We start from the raw sequence: 18023 nt of genomic DNA on the forward strand, positions 1-18023 counted from the left end.
TAGCTAAAACTTTATTATACACACATGATATTAATGATAAGAGAACATATACAAATTTGATCACATGTATTAACACACTTATGAAAACAAATAGGCAAGATATGTTCCAAGTTTTAATTTTTTAAACTAAATTATTATATTCTATTTTATTTTATCTTCTTTGTTTAACCCCAAAGGCATAATTATGGAATAAATAAATAGGCAAGATATTAGAAACCTCAAGAAAAGAATTAAATGTACTTTATTACTCTTTCTTTGTAATTTTTTTATATTACTTTTGTAAACTAATATAACAACACATTAACCAAAACAACCAATACCTCAGAAGAAATAACATAATCTAACATATTTAGGAACAAAAACGCAGCAATGCAGAGGGACAGGGATCGTCCTACCTATTAAGGAGTAAATGGTGGTACGATGCCAAAGCTATTCGCTAACGCGCGGTAGCACGGATCGTACCGAAACTCCCCAAGGGGTAGGACGAATAATAATAACATTACCAAAACACAAACACGGGATCACAATTACACTTTGCTAAAAATATGAGGTATATCAAACACATCCCGCACACAGTTAACAAAAACAATGCGCTCTCTCTCTCTCTCTCTCTCTCTCTCTCTCTCTCTCTCTCTCTCGTCTTTATAGGCATAGGAACGAAGGAAAATAGGCCACTATGATGGAAGCGGGGTGGGTGGGTGATCAATAATCTCTTACCACCATCACATGCCAACCCATACATCCTTAGCCGCAATATTTTATTTTTTAGATAGCACTTATAAATTCAGACAACTTGAATTTGACTATTAACTAGTCCATACAAAAACACAAGGATAGCAAACAATACACTATAGAAAAAACACAGGGCATACATTGGACACCATAGATCCCTGGCAAGGATCACACTCTATAAGTAAGCTCCGAAACCAGCCAAGGTAGAAGAGCTATTATAACAATTGAGTTGGAAGGTGTACTAAACTCTAATCAAAATTCATAAACCTTTAACAAAATTATTTTTCAATCCTCACAAACGCGATACACACAGTGTGGAAAACAGGTACACATAAAACCATTTCTACTTTCGGCAATAGGGTGTCCTCTCTATGATGGAGTCTGAGAGGGACCACACCAATAAGAACAATGTCTTCGTGCAATTGCTGCATAAAACCAGTTACCCTTCGTCAACAAGCCATACATTGCGATATTTGCGACCGATGGTAACACACAGCATGTATAAATACTGACAAGTTTATTTATTTATTCTTTTATTTATTTAATTACTTATTTATTTATATATTTATTTCTACATCATATTACTCTCATTCTGAAATTAGAATCCATTTACTTATAAGTGATGTATGCTAAATCCAGAAGTATCGCTTTATTATATACATTACACGAGACTGTGTTGATCATCATCTTCCAAGCTTTTTGCTACTTTAACTAAGCAGATTTTAAATGTTTGAACATCAGTGAACAATTCTTAAGATTTGATGTCGTCGTTGGCAGGAAGCGTGACCTGAGCTTCTTTGCCACTAACAAGTAGCTGGAGCTACTCGGAATGGCCAAAACCTGGTTTATTAATGGCACATTCAAAGTAGTACACATGCCTCTGTATCAACCCCTGTCAATACATAGGTTTGTCAGATCCGGTCATTTGAAACAGATATCGCTGTCTTTTTGCATCATGTTGGGAAAGAAGAGACAGTGTGTGTGTGTGTGTGTGTGTGTGTGTGTGTGTGTGTACATTTTTGCGGGAGGGTGAGGGTAGGGGCGGAAACTCTTGAACAATACGATCAACTAAGCAACCCTGAGACATTCTATCACCAGCGTAGTTTCTTTTTCTCGATACAAATAGGCTTTACACTTATGTACTGAAGGATTGTTTCTCACTTTATCCTTGATGTTATACTTTCATTTTTATTACAGTTGGGGAGACAGTACAAATAAGCTTATGTTTCCTAAAAAAATCACTAGAATTATATGTTTGTAATTATATATCACAACGTTTCTCACTAAAATATGGTTTAAATTAAACTAAATCCTGACAAACACGGTCGTTTTGGATGCAGTGCCCTCGAAAAACTGGTTTTAGGCCGTGATCAAATAAATGTGGTTCAAACTGAACTAAACTAATATAACAACCCTGTATAAAACGGTCTTTTGGATTAAATGCCCTTGAAAACACATTTATCAGGTAGTATTCCTTAATTTTCTATAATATAATATGTTACATACCCTACTCATCCACCCACCCACCGAAGCAAATCTATTACTATGTTTTCATATTTGTGTTAACACGGCTTTAAGTAGGTTTGTCTTGTTTAATATATACCATAGGTGACTATAGATCTTTCTTGTAATTACTTAGATTTTCATCTTCCCAAATATTTGTATTCATATAATTTTAGAATATGTATGTGGCTATATTCTTTTCCTCTTTCGTCTTGACCAGAGAAAATATCTAAAGCTTTCACTCCTTTTCTCATATGTTCTGGAGGGAGCTGGATGGCTCGATTTCTTTTCATTGCTAAGAGAATCTTTGTTACGGGTTGATTTATTGGCGAATCTGGATGTTTTCTCAAAGGATCCGTACTATTTTTTCGAGGGGAGGTGTAAATATGTCAATGCAATATTTATTTGAAATAACGTTCCTGGTTAATAGCGATTCGTTACATTTTAAGTAGTTTCATTTCATGGATACTTATCTAATTTGTTATTTTTTATACTTATTAGCATGAAGTAGATCTGTTATAGTTCATGTTAGCCTTAGTGCGTGATATCCAGTCTCTTTGATGTCCGGTCTTGTGAACAGAAGTGTCAGGGATTAACTGGGATTAACCTTTTCTGACTTGAGTTCTACTCACAATCAGTATCTCGTTGCATGTCAAGTAATATCTGTAGTAGATGTGTGTTAATTAATTTTAACCTCAGGATACAAAAACTATCGTCCAATCATATTATATTTGCAATTATGAATCGGGTGAACGTCATTGTAATGACAGGTGGGACTTATTCAGTTAGTTTTAATCCTTTAATTAAACCTAAATCTGGGTTGAATGCGATGTACTAATTAATGTTAGAAATTTTAAGTCACAATATTGACTAAAAATATATCTTCAAAATCATGGTCAAACGTAGTTGTTGACCTGCTGGAGATTACAATCATATACTAACACACTGAGCTAAGAGACACAAAATCAGCATAAGAAAATACACAAGTTGCTTCATTTTGTTTTGCCCGTTATAGAAAAATACTAACACAAACGACAATCTTGAGAAAAATAATAACAACTAGTACAAGGAAATATACGTAAAACTATAATAAGACGAAAGCGAAGTAGTTTGATAACATTTTTCTTAGTAAAAATAATACAATCATAAAGAGATGTAAATTCGTTTAAGATTTCAAAATAATTGCAAAATTAAGTAACCAATTTGGTAAATTTTATAAAGGGAAGAAAGCTGGAGAAAGAAATCTAAATAAGGTTCGAAAATAATGAAGATACAAGAGTGGAGGAAATGGAAAGCAAATCAACCACACAAAGAGTTTTAAGGAGAAGACAGAGACAGAGCAGATACGTTTTGATGGTTTCATAAAAGCGAAAGTAATCTATGAAGGACACGAAATGATAAATAGAATTTAAAAAAAACTTTGTAAAAGAATGTAACATGAATGTAGCAAACATGCAAAGTAAGGAAAAATATTATAGAAGAAATTTACCAATAATCCAAAAGTTGCATGCGACACAAAACATAGACCCATAAATAAATAAAAATCATAATATGAAAGTGAAATCATCGTAATAAAAATAATGAGGAGAATAAAGGTGCCGTGAAAATTGCATTTTTCAAACATAAAAAAACCAACCAAAGTATGCAGCTGAACGAAAACAAATCGCCTGAGGAAAACAAATTACTCCATGTTACTACTTAGATCGTGCTAGAATGTCTCAGATCAAATTAATTAGAACAAATTATAGTAACTTAAATTACGATTTATATACGAATCAAGTATCTAATAATATGCATTACTCCTGCGGTGAAATTGAGTATGCAAAACACTTTCTTCTAAACTGATCAAAATATTGAAATCTTAGAGGTAAAATAATATACACACTCGCGTTTGCTCTAACGATGGAAATATTATTTGGCAACTTTGTGTAAACTATAGAAAAAAATACACAAATATTTTTAACTGTGCAAAATTATATTATGAAGACCAAGAGATTTAAATAATTGACTGAACTCTCAACCTTTTGAATCGCAATTAAATTGTTTATATTCATTGTTATACGTCGAATGTCAATTTTCAGCGTATTTTCTGTATAACCGTTTGTACCGTTTTCGAGATCACTGATGTTATAATTTTTGTTGCTGTTGGGGAGACCGTGCTAATAAGATTATGCTTTCTACTGAATCCCCGAAATCATAAGTTTGTAATTGCATTAGACAAAGTTTCTCAAATAAATATAGGTTAAACTAAATCGCCTGGAAGCGATCGTATATCTACAGATTGTTATAATCAATTCGAATCAGACAGAAATCACCGTAAATAAATGTATTAAGTCCCGTTAACAACCACCGACCCACGGAAAGTTATGGCAAGCATTCTCACATACCCACATTGGCCGACCCCGAGATTCGAACCCACGCGCACAGAGGCCAGATGGCAGTGATCGGTACAGGCGTGTGCTTTAGGTCACTTAGTTACCATAATAGAATAAAAGATGCAACGCTATTTATTTTCCGTGTGTTATATTATATTTAGATATACACTGGTTTTGATACTGTTTAAAAATCAGTACAGAAATTAAATATTTTACGATGAGTAACTATCAAAAGCTACACACACACACACACACACACACACACACACACACACACACAGTACATGCTGTTAAAGCTATAAAAGAGTGGAAAATTCTCTAAGCAGAGACCCCACAAGTTCGAATGAAAATTTAAAATATTTTAAAACTATATTCGGTTTCATTTTTTACTCAAAGACAAGCACAGAATAAAATGGGGGATAAATTAACACAAAAACGACTTTATTTACTATGGAACGCATAGGGGAACAACGCCAAGTACGATAGCTTTATATAGCTTGAGAACGGAGATGTACCCACAAATAACCCACAATTGTTTGGTACATTTAAAAGCCCATCCAACATTACAGGCTAGAAATATTCGATTCATCCATCTACCCTTACCGAGAAAATCAAATGATCCAAATATGTTTTTCTCCCTCTCTGATATAAAATCGATAAACAAAAAGAAATTAATTAAAAACACTTTAATAGGGTTGATCATAATAAGCCAGCCATGACAAATACCTAAATATCACTATGCACAAACAACAACAACAACAATAATAATAATAATAATAATAATAATAACAATAATAACAATAGTAATATTAATATTAATAATAATAATGACAATAATAATAATAATAATAATAATAATAATAATAATACTCATAACAATAGTAATATTAATAATAATAATGAGAATAATAATGAGGATAATAATAATAATAATAATAATAAATACACCACGATTATCTTCCATGAAAAGTACGAACATATCTATATCTATAGTAAGGTTTACAAATTAAATTATACTGGGGAAAGCGACCTTTATACGTAATGCCTAAGGAAAGGAGTACAAGCCAATTCTGAATTCAACTTTCAGCTTGGGGATGAAACGCATAAAAAGTGGAAAAATACATTTTAAAACGAGTACATCGCTATCAAAACGAAAGAGTACCAAAAAATATATACACATTATTCATTTTCTAGGACTTAATTTAAAACAAAAACTACTACGTATGCACAAGGGGGGCGGGTGAGGATCCGGAAGAAACAGCTGATAATACAATTCTTTCTAAACCCTACCCTGTGAAAGATAATAAAGTATTATTTTCAATTCCTTCAGAAATATGAAATCCAAAAACATTTTAGAAAAATATCAAGATCGATTCTTTATTTGTGGAAATCGATTAATGTTTAAGACTTCTCAGAATTAGGTCAGAACGTTCAAAAGGACAGAGATGTAAATGTACATAACTTTCAGATCGTAGGTGTTATTTCTGTTTAAGTAATATTTTAGATATATGTCATTATGCTGCTAATATCGGACAAGTTCTTTCATTTATTCATTCATTCATTCATTCATTCATTTATATGCATTTATTCAACCCATCATTCATTGAGTGATGCTAGGACGCATCAAGAAAAGTCTTTCTTTCGTCGATAGTAGTTGAATTAAATAATATTTTTAACATTATTTTAAGCAACTTCTCATCCATAGAGATTTCCTCATCACGTTTAACCATTAACATTTACACTAACAAACAACCGGGTCTACATAAAACAAATTTGTTCAAATTATAAAATATAACATTTCTACTTTTTCATACAATTTTCTTTTTATTATTATTATTATTATTATTATTATTATTGCAGGTTAACATTTATACAAAAATAATTTGGAAATTATTCGAAATAGTTAATTGTCCAAGTAAGATTAATACTGGAAATCAATTCATGCCGGATGTTGAACAATGGGGCGTGATTACTCCGAACTGTGACATGAGCAATATTCGGGAAACCACCAGTCTTTCTACCAATCGACGTACTATTGGTCACTTTGATGTTTAATTAGTTGTTTTAGATTAGGGCATGCAAGGGTGACTAGAAAATACTATAAAAGACAGGAACATTTTAGTTCTGTATTTATATTCTATTGACTGCGATCCTTGAGATTTAGATGGTGTGTCATGAGCAAGTGAATATTTCACCAGAGGGAAGCTGACTTAATCTTGAGTGAAATTATTTTCGTTGAACTAAAGCGTGCAATATTTATAGCTTAAAATCATGACGGAACACGAAGGATGTTTTCATGACGCAAAGGAAGAACTCACGTACAGTGAGGGCAATAAGATAGTTGATAGGGACGAAAATCTTCTCAACGACTTAGTGGTGAGATATGCCCTGGAATGGCCAAGTCTTACGGCACAGTGGTTGCCCGATGCCACAAGACCAGAAGGAGAGGAATACTCTTTGCATAGACTAATATTGGGGACATACACGAATTCGGATGAGCAAAACTACTTGATGATAGCTACAGTGCAGCTGCCCAATGACAATCCTCAGTTTAATGCTCTGGATTACGACTACGAATCAGTTAATTTGAAGATTGAAATAGAGAAGAAAATCAATCATGAAGGCGAGGTGAACAAAGCTTGCTACATGCCACAGAATCCGTGCATCATTGCAACAAAGACATCTTACAGTGATGTGCTGGTATTTGACTGCACAAAGCAACCATCTGAACCTGATCCCAGTGGAAAATGTAAACCAGAACTGACATTGAAAGGTCACGAAGAAGAAGGATATGGACTGTCTTGGAATCCCATTCTAAATGGCCATCTAATTAGTGCTTCAGACGACCACGTCATTTGTTTATGGGATATCAATTCCATGTCTAAAGAAGGAGGAATTATTGATGCGATTACCACTTTTACAGAACATGCATCAGTTGTAAATGATGTGGCGTGGCATCCTTACCACCAAAATACATTTGGGTCTGTGGGTAATGACGAGACACTTATGATCTGGGACACTCGCTCATACAATGCCAGTCACATTGTTCATGCCCATGCTGCCACGGTATACTGCCTGTCCTTTAATCCCTATCAGGAGTTTCTTCTGGCCACTGGATCTGCGGATGAGACTATTGCATTGTGGGATCTAAGGAATTTGAAATCAAAGCTGTACTCAATTGAGTCACATAAAGACGCAACGTTCCAGGTTCAGTGGTGTCCTCACAATGAGAAAATTCTAGCCTCTAGTGGCGGAGATAGAAGGCTATATGTCTGGGATATAAGCAAACTTCTGGCCGAACAATCTACAGAAAATGTTACAGGTGGCCCACCAGAGCTGCTGTTCATTCATTGTGAAAACAGCGGCGAGATCTTGGAATTCTCCTGGAATCCCAATGAACCCTGCGTAATATGTTCTGTGGCACAGGAAAACATAGTGCAAATCTGGCAAATGGCTGAACACGATTACTATAAACAACTTTTGAAATCTGCGCACTGAAATCAAGACTTTGTACTATATAATTTAATGCCAATTGTAACTTCTTTTAAAGTCATGGTTAGAAATATTATTTAGTTTACAAGATAAGTGAACTTTTAAGGCTTTTAACACGCAATCATTTTGGAAAATAAGAGACTTTAGTGCTGCATAAGTAATTAAGTAATTTGTTTCCTATCTTCATGTGAAATATTAATACAATTTTGATTATTTTTTGAAAAATTCAGATTTGTGTTGTTTCTTCACACCCTTATATATCTCTGTTTGTTGTTTAAGAAACCATTCAGATTAAGAACTTCCAATCAGGTGACATGTTATCGTAACAGCAGTATGGTTAGTGGTTGTTTCCTTCTGCTCTCTATTCTATTCATTTTTTTTCTCTTTCCCTCAATATTTCCATTTTTCTACACATAAGAAATAACCAATAGTCAGTGTTGCATAAGAGCAAATGCAGAGTTCATCATTACTGTTTGTAATCATCTCCCCTTGTCTCTTTACTATAAATCTTTAATCTCTGCACCATACTTATCGATTCTCACTCTCATCTAGTGATTGTGGAAAGAGTTCTTGTTCCATAAAGAGCAGATAGAAAGCAGTAGTTCCGGTAGCGGTGTACCTGTAAAGCTCTCTCCGTGATATAACTTATACAAAACACCTACAGCTGCTCTCTCTCTCTCTCTCTCTCTCTCTCTCTCTCTCTCTCTGACTATTTGTAGTAAACAGTGTTTCGACTGTATCTGTAAGTGAAAACAATGAATATTTAAGAATATTGTGAACTCATCGTGGATTTACTATTGAGAAATCCTAGTCCTGAACCCAAATGCAAGCAAACATCTTAACAAATGATCATTATATACCTACAAGTATTGAGAAAAGTTAGATGTGTAACGTTGTTTACAACTGATCTCTACAATCAACAATCATGGACAAAATATAGATGCAAGATACAGATATACGTAACAGCAGCAATATATTGCAAGCAGACAATGAAATTATATATGATAAATGTCGTATCGCTATGAATAATTCATTATATAAAGTTGCGATTTTTACTTGCTACCAAAATGTCGGGTTTAATTTCCATAGCAATGTCTTGTTGGATACAAAAATATCTTTGATAAGGCCTGTACAGGCAATGCTAAATAGGTAAATATTTTGTACATACATACATACATACATACATACATACATTTTGTGAATGTGCAGCAGTATTTTAGAATTAACTGTTATTACCAAAACAAATGTACGGACGCACAGAGGGGCAAATTGAGAGGATTCCCTGACACTGAGCCGTTTCTCAAGCCGGGTTCTACATCCTGACATTGAGCCGGGTTCTACATCCTGGCATTGAGCCGGATTCTACATCATGTTAAACATGAGCATATATATCTGATCATCATCTGACTTTGATGAGATTCCAATGAACAATCTCTGGCTTCCGATTTGAAAACAAAATGAAACAAAATAAATAAATAAATAAAAAAATATAAAAAAAATAAATCAATAAAAACATTTGAAAAAAACTGTATGCCATTTTGCATAAATAGTTCGGCTGAAATCTCTGGAAAGATAAATCATAAATCATCAGAATTAATCTCTCTCTCTCTCTCTCTCTCTCTCTCTCTCTCTCTCTCTCTCTCTTTGTTGTTGTTTATAGAACAGGGGCGCCGTTTCTATGTCTTCCTTGTTAAAAATCTGACTTATCAGTGATTAATCGGACATCTTCATTTGTTGTCAGAACTGGTTTATACAGAAAGGCTCCACTAGGACAACACGCGGAGTTGATAACAATATTCCAACTTGCATTGTGTTGATATCTCATTTTTAACTTTTTGTGTTCCATTGTATTATGCTAACATCTGAGTTTTAACTTTCATTGTGCTACATTAGTAGTGTTGTGGGGCAATATAGCGACAATGGAAATTCCAGCCAAAAAGTTGATGGGGCTGTATGGCGAGAATGGGAATTTAGCATGGACAAAACCTAGTGGCTGTTTAAAGTCAAGTGGAATTTAACATTGGGAATAGTGCTGGGGCTGTTTAGCGACAAGTGGAATTTAACATGGGGAATAGAGGACCAGCACTTTGGGGACAATGGGACTTTAACATGGCAATATTGGTCCACTTTAGGGACACGGTACTGGATATTGGCAACAATGTCCGCCAGGCGTTATATCCCGTAATATATCCCGTAATATATCCGTAATATATCAAGTAATATATCATGGGTCCGCATAGATACGGGAAATGGAACATGTAGGGTAACGTGACGGTACTGGACATCGGCAGCATACATACATACATACATACATACACGATCTAAGTTTTCGTCAAGCGTCCGCGCTTGAGCCATATAACAAGTTGGGCAGTCTACTGTCTGACCATCCATTGTTGACTCGTCCACTATGAAAATATGTTCAAGATTAGCCAATTTATATCGTGTCAGGCAACATCTGACACCCCCAAGGCTGAAGAGATAGAGAATGTCAAGATGTTAAAAGTGGCCAAAGACCTGATAGAAGATGTCTTTGGAGAGGAATCAGGAGGGAGCAAGAAAAGTGGACGAAAAAATTAAGACAGAGAGCAGTAGCAACAATAACAACAGCAGGAGCCTGAAAGAGGTTTTGTAGACTGCCGTGTGGACAAGAAAGAGTGGGAAAGACTGCAGCCAGGCTGTTACGCAATCTTAGACGATAAAAGATTGCCATAACCCCGATCAAAACAGCCCGTTTCAGGGATACCCCAACCATCTAGAAAAGAGATACTGGTCAAATTGCCAAAATATTTGTCTATAGGTTAAAAAGTAGAAGTGTGCCTATAAACACTTCATTTCTCTGACTTTGTAAGATAGCGTGTGTCTGTATGTGTGTTTGTTTTCTTTCCTTAGCAAAAAAATCTTATCCCGTAACAAAAAAGTATGTGTGTGTATTTGTATGTTTGTTAACAAAAATATGGTCGTATGTGTGTGTATATGTATGTGTTTTTGTATTCGTTCGTTCGTTCGTTTGTGTATGTGTGTGTAGTTTGTGTGTGTATTTTGTTTGTGTGCGCTAGTACGTTTGTATGTGTTTGAGTGTAGGTGTGTTTGTTTTCTTCACTTAGCAAAAAAATGTCTCCCTTAACAAAAGAGTGTATGCGTGTATGTGTGTGTTCGCACGTTTGTATGTGTGTTTGTCTTCTTCTCTTAACAAAAACATTCTCCCTTAACAAAAACTTGTCGTGTGTATGTATGTGTTTTGTATGCACGCGTTCGTTTGTGTGTATGTGTGTATGTATGTGTTTTTGTATGCACGCGTTCATTTTGTGTGTTTATTTGTGTTCAAAAAATGTGTGTATGTATGTGTGTATGTCTGTGTGCGCGCGTACGTTTGCATGTGTTTGTTTCTTTCCCTTAAGAAAAAGCTTATCTCTTAGCAAAAAGTGTATTTGTATTTGTGGGTATATATGAGTTTTTGTATGCACGCGTTCGTTTGTTTGTATATGTGTGATTATGTGCACGTGTACGTTAGTACTGCGACGTTACCCCACCTTTTCCATTCCTATTGTCCCCATACAGTCCCAATTTTCCCTTGTCCGTATACAGGCCCAATATTCCCATGTTAAAGTCCGATTGTATTCTCCCCAAAGTGCCTGTCCTGTATTCCCCATGTTAAATTCCCTTTGTCGCTAAACCGCGCCAGCAATATTCCCTATGTTAAATTCCCCTTGTCGCTAACAGGCACAGGGTCTTGTTCATGTTAAATTCCCACTATCACCATGAAGCCCCATCACCGTTTTGACTGAGATTTTCATTGTTGCTATACAGCCCTACAACACTACTTCACTGTATTATGGAAACATCTTAATTGTAACTTTTACTGTGCTACATTGCAAAATCTACAATGTTATGTATTTTTACTGTTATGGTGATCAACAGGTAATCAAATAAAGTGTCAGTATACAACGAGGAGACTTAGAAACGAAATAATGATGTGTAGAAAGGTGAAATGTGGAATATTGACAATATGCACATGGAATTTGAAGATATGAAATGGCAGTATTCCAATAGTACGCATATAAAATTTAGACAGAACCATTGGCAGCTGTAACAATGCAATCTTGAGTTACACACAGAAAATGGACAATAGAATAAGCCAAAATAGAAAATACACGATTTACTAACAGGAAATGCATGCATAGAATCATGGCTGCAATGCCCCTCCATACGAGAGCCCCATAATTATCATAGAAATATATAAAATCTCCGGATCAGAAGCATACTAATAACACGGTTCAAATGCAACTTCAGATAAAAGAGAGAGCGCGTGTACAAATTCTCTAGTCAATTTTCAACTCCGTTCGATCAAAAATATGTGTATTTGTATATGGTATAAAATAAAATGTGTAAAATATGTACACTGTACATTCGACATACACCTTACATACGTTTTCGACGGCTGCTGTGACATTGTGATTAGCGTGTCCGCCTCGGATGCGAGAGGTTCGAAGCCCGGCAGAGTATTACCAAAGACTTGTAAAAATGGTACTTACAGATGACTCGCTATTCGCTCAGCATTAAGAGGTTAGCGTTAGGACTGGTGGGCTTGGTGTTAGGATAATGTGACTGGGTGTGACATGATGCTACGTGTCTCGGGCATGATACCCCAGTGCTAGAAATCAATATAAACTGCGCACATCGTAGCAATATGACTGACAAATTGTTAAAGATATGTTCAAAATATTAATATGACTGACAAATTGTTAAAGTTATGTTAAAAATCTAAATCACAAACACACACAGAGACATTTTGTATTAAAGAGGAAATCATTAATCTCGGTTACCTTTTAATGAAAACATTATAGAACTTGTAGTATATCAAGACACATCATACAGGCTATTCACACAAGCACACACACACACACACACACACACACACACAAAACCAGTGGCGTCACTAGGGTTGGCGTCATCTAGTGCGGTACCTCCTTCCTGCACAAAAATCCAAAATTTTTATGGACAGTCATTTTGGTGTCACCCCCTGGGATGGTGTCACACGATGTGGTGCGCACCCACCGTACACCCCAATTGACACACCTAACACACGCTGTTCTCCCGTTCCTGATTAATGGAATCTTTCTCTTGGAACAATTCACTCTTTTTGTAAATTTATTTTAAAAAATATTTAACCGAAATACAGTTTGTGCAATCAAGTGCAATTTACAAAATACTTATTTCGTCTGATATCTTGTGTACTTTACTTAATCGATAATTGTATTATTTCGTTTTTTCTACATAATACTAAAACCTGTAACGGAACTGTTTTAGTTGCTCTTAACCTCAGGGAGTGATGGTCAGTCATTTATAAGCGGAAGAGTCCAAGGCCTTTGATCAAAGCTTCGATTGAGATAAACTCAGCTGATATGGGTTCTACTCACAGTCGGTCCTTGTCACGTGTCAAAGTAATATCCGTAGTAGACGCTATTTAGCTAATCTTGACCTCAGAGTACATGTCCTATGGGCAAGCCATGTTTTATTGACGATAATGAATGGGGTGAACACCTTTGTAATGACAGGTAGGACTTCTGCATTAGCTATAATCCTTTAATTAATTAAATAAACATACAAAACATAGGCTGAATGCGATAAGTGTAGTTAATGTAAGAAATAACGAGAGGGTGGGATACTTACAACAGAAAAAACGACCGCAGGCTTTATACATTTTTCGTTTGTAAAACATCGAATAATATATATTCGATCATACCTTCTCGATCATATTCCTAAAGAATAATATTTATCTAAGAAAGTGATAAGTAGACGGTGCAAAGGCAAAATGGAAAATTAACATCATTATACTACAGAAATAATTTTTCTGAAGAAAAATTGTGGAACATACACAAAATGTTACAACTTAGAATAGCCATAATACAAGGCTGGGGAGAAAATAAAGTAAGAAAGAAATTGCGAATTTAAGTAAACAAATTGGTAAAATTGACAAAGATAAAGCAAAAGCTGGAGAAAGGATACAGTTAAATAGAAAACAATGAAGATACATAGAAAGCAAACCCATACCTTTAAGATGTTTAAGGACGGGGAGAATAAATAAAGGACAGAACATTTTGACTGCTTAACTATACGAGGGGGTGTAATGTATAAAAAGACCCGCAAATAATTTGGAAAAGCATCAGCAAATATTGAAAGCAAAACAAAACAAAATTAATACATATACTAATTGACCATAACAAGACTTTGGGACTCCAAGAGAAAGATTGACAGATAGTTAATGTAATTTTGCCTATTAACATAGGCGATATCTTGAGAATATTAAATACTAGTTTATTAAAGTACACTTGTGATTATGGCAAGGACAAAAAAGAAAGCAGGCTTGATGCATTTTTTTTATATATAACAAAACACTAGAAACAGAGGTTAATTCATGTACTATATAGGATTACACCTTCTAGATCATTTTCCGGAACAATTATATTATCTAAAAAAGAGAGAACTTATTAGGGCAGAGGCAATAGAAAATTAAAAAACACTATAAGGAAAAGAATAACCAGTGTTAAAACATACACACAATATTACAGCTGAGCAAAGACATGGTACAATATTGTGGGGGTAAAAGAAATACGGAAATTGTGCATTTAATTAAACAAGTTGGTAAAATTTGACAGTGATAAGGGAAAAGCTGGAAAATGAGCACAATAGAATACCAGAAAAAAAATTGAGGCGGAAAGGAAAACTCAAACCCATGAGAGAAAAAAATGTAGAGTTTTAATTCAAGTGAAGAGCAAATAAGAGCAGCACGTTTTGACTGAATAAAAAAGGAGAGAAGTAATATAATATAAAAAAACAAGTAATTTCGAAAAGCACCAGAATCGTAAATAAACCATTCATAAACAGAGTTCTCCTAATTGAAAACCGAAGAGGAAACCACAAAGGCCTCCTACCCCAATATATAAACAAACATTCAAAGCTCTGGACATTGTTTAACTATAAACATATTTTAAATAGAATTAAAAAGAAGAATATAAATCTTCGGAAGAAAAAGGAAAATCTAAGGCCCAAATAATAAAGTGCACATAATAAACACATGTATCCTTAGTCAGCATTGGTATGTATTGAAAACTACAAATCTTTTTTAGGTCACAACAGGTGTTATAGACAAATTGGTACTAGATTGTATTCGGAAGGAATGCATTATATTAATAGATAAATACTAACGAAAGAAAAGGCAAACGAAGGATTTAATCTACCAATATAGAAAATAAATTCAAGGTATTGCTTCTGCGTTAAAATCAGGAACGCGAAATAATCAAATCTTAGAGATTAGATCCTATACGCACTCCCTTTCGCTCTTACGAATGAAACACTATTATTTGGCAACCCTATGTGAATTTTTCAAAACAAGACAAAAATAACTTTAGATGGGTACAATTATATTGGGATGACTATGAGATATAATCAATTGACTCACAACCATCTGAATCGCAACGAATTAGTTCCTATTCATTGTTATGCTTTGTATGTAAGTGTATGCATTTTTTATGTAAAACCGATGGTACCAGCATCGAGATCTTTAATGTTATACTATCTTGTTACTGTTAGGGAAAGAGTGTTAATAAGCTTATGATATCTACCGAATCCCCCAAATCATATATTTGTCATTTCATTTGACGGGTAGAGGATAAACACGGGAAAGTTCCGGTAAGAACGTTCCTCATTGTTAAAATCATAGATAAAAATTGGGGACAAAATCATTACTTAACACAAACCTTATTCAATATCTTTATCTGAATATACATAATATTTATGTCATGAAGAGATTAGCAGAACTCGTGATATAAGAAAAACAAATTTCCTTTTGAAATAATACATGCTATTTCCAATTTCAAAACCATTAAGAATCGTAATATTGTAGTTAACATGGACGTATATATTTAGGCAAACGTGTGTGTGTGTATGTGTGTGTGTGTCTGTGTGTGTGTGTGTGTGTATTTGATACATTATTTTCCACGGCCCAATACATAACAAATACACATATACATATATCTGATAAATATACCGAATGCTTGGCTATTGGTCGATGTATACTTATCGGAGGACGATGATTGCATGAGAAAGGAGGGGAGTAAGATATAGCAACTGGGAGTGAATCCAAATAACCCCAAAATAATGAAAATGAGCTGAAAAAATAGTTCGCTGGAAACATCCACGCCAAAATGGGGTATAGCACGTCTGTCTAAAATTACAAAAACTAAAATATAACAATTAAAACAAAACTTGCAAGTTAACAACATACATGCAGAACAAGAAGCAAAACTACTCACTCCTTTTTATGTGTCTATGAGATCCTTAATATTTACTTTATATTTTACCTTAAATTATCCCGACGTGTGGCATCTTTTTGTGATAAAGTCAAAGGCAAACAAAGGAACATGACTAAATTTACCCCAAAATGAAAAGAAAATAATCAGACTATTTTCTAGATGATGGTGTGGGAGTCCTGTTACTAGAAGGGAATAGGTATATGAGTCCCACTAGGGGTGATGGAACGTTTACCAGCCCACCCACCGCCACAGGCTACAAATATTCCACCCACAAATCTCTCCCTACCGTGAAATCGAGACAACTTAAACATATTTGTTTTCTTTCCTTCACTCATCTTAAATAGTTAAATTTAGATAACTAGATTTCAAAACACTTAATAATAATAATAATAATAATAATAATAATAATCTTTCATACATCAAAAGGACAAAGATAAATCGATCCCTGGTAAGGATAACAAATTAGACAAAGATAAGGGAAACCGACCTTAAAGCGTAATACCCGAGAGAGGGAGTACAAGCCAATTCTGAACTCAGATGTAGGCTTGGAGAAAGAACGAATGGAAACTTAACAACAATTATCCAAACAAGTTCGTCGCTTTCAAAATGAAACAGGAACCCAAATCAAAAACACCTAAAACAATTTTGTTCTAGACTGAAATGCTTTTCAAATTTAACAAAAATCCCATTTATATATACTGTACATGGGGGTTGGGTGCGATTAACAAACAGGTATCTGCACTTTGAAGATTTACTATTCAAGGTCAATCTTTTCCTGTACACTCATCTGTTAAGTTTCCCCCTGCAATTTTGACACGAAACTTTTTTTTAACAATTCAATTTGACCCCCAGTTCTGACACCAAGAGGATCTTGACTCTCCGTCTTGCTCCCCTAGGGGAGACACTGTATAGCGATTACTTCAAATAACTTATTTTTAGTAACTAGATGTCAGAGATGCTTCCACATTAATAGAAAACGAAATCCGTCAACAAGCGACCCAGTGAAAGAGTATACCTTTTCATTTTCAATTCCTTTCGAAAAATTAATGTCAAAGATATTTTAGTGCATATCAAGAACATGCACTTCTATATTTTATTTTTGAAGATCGTTGATGTTTAAGGTTGATCGCAATTACGTCTTTTAGGTGCAAAAGCTCAAAAGTACAGAGAAATAAATGTACGTCATATTAATACGGTTGGTGTTTTTTTCTCTTCCTGCAATGTGTAATAGTTGAGACATACACCAGTACACTTTTAATATAGAACATGTTCATTAATTCATTCATTCATTCATTCATTCATTGAGGGATGACCGCTCCGGTGGCCTAGTGGTTAGAGCGTCCGCCTCGGATGCGGTAGGCCGCGGGTTCGAGCCCGGGCCGAGTCATACCAAAGACTTACAAAAATGTTACTAACAGCTGCCTCGCTTAGCGCTCAGCATTAGGAGGTTAGTGTTAGGACTGGTCTGCCTGGTGTCAGGATAATGTGACTGGGTGGGGCATCATGCTACATGTCTGCGGCATGATGCCCCAGTGGTAGACATCACTATAAACTGCCACACTGCAGACATCGTAGCGATATGACTGAAAAAGTGTTAAAGCTACGTTAA

At 34.9% G+C, this 18023-nt stretch overlaps 1 pseudogene; it reads left to right on the forward strand.

Moving 5' to 3' along the window:
- Nucleotides 1–6704: 6704 nt before the first annotated feature.
- LOC149794339 (histone-binding protein RBBP4 pseudogene) lies at nucleotides 6705–8118 on the forward strand (annotated as a pseudogene).
- Nucleotides 8119–18023: the final 9905 nt, after the last annotated feature.

Source organism: Sinohyriopsis cumingii, chromosome 8 (genome assembly GCF_028554795.1).
Source record: "Sinohyriopsis cumingii isolate HCF-2022 chromosome 8, ASM2855479v2, whole genome shotgun sequence".
Lineage (NCBI taxonomy): Eukaryota > Metazoa > Mollusca > Bivalvia > Unionida > Unionidae > Sinohyriopsis > Sinohyriopsis cumingii.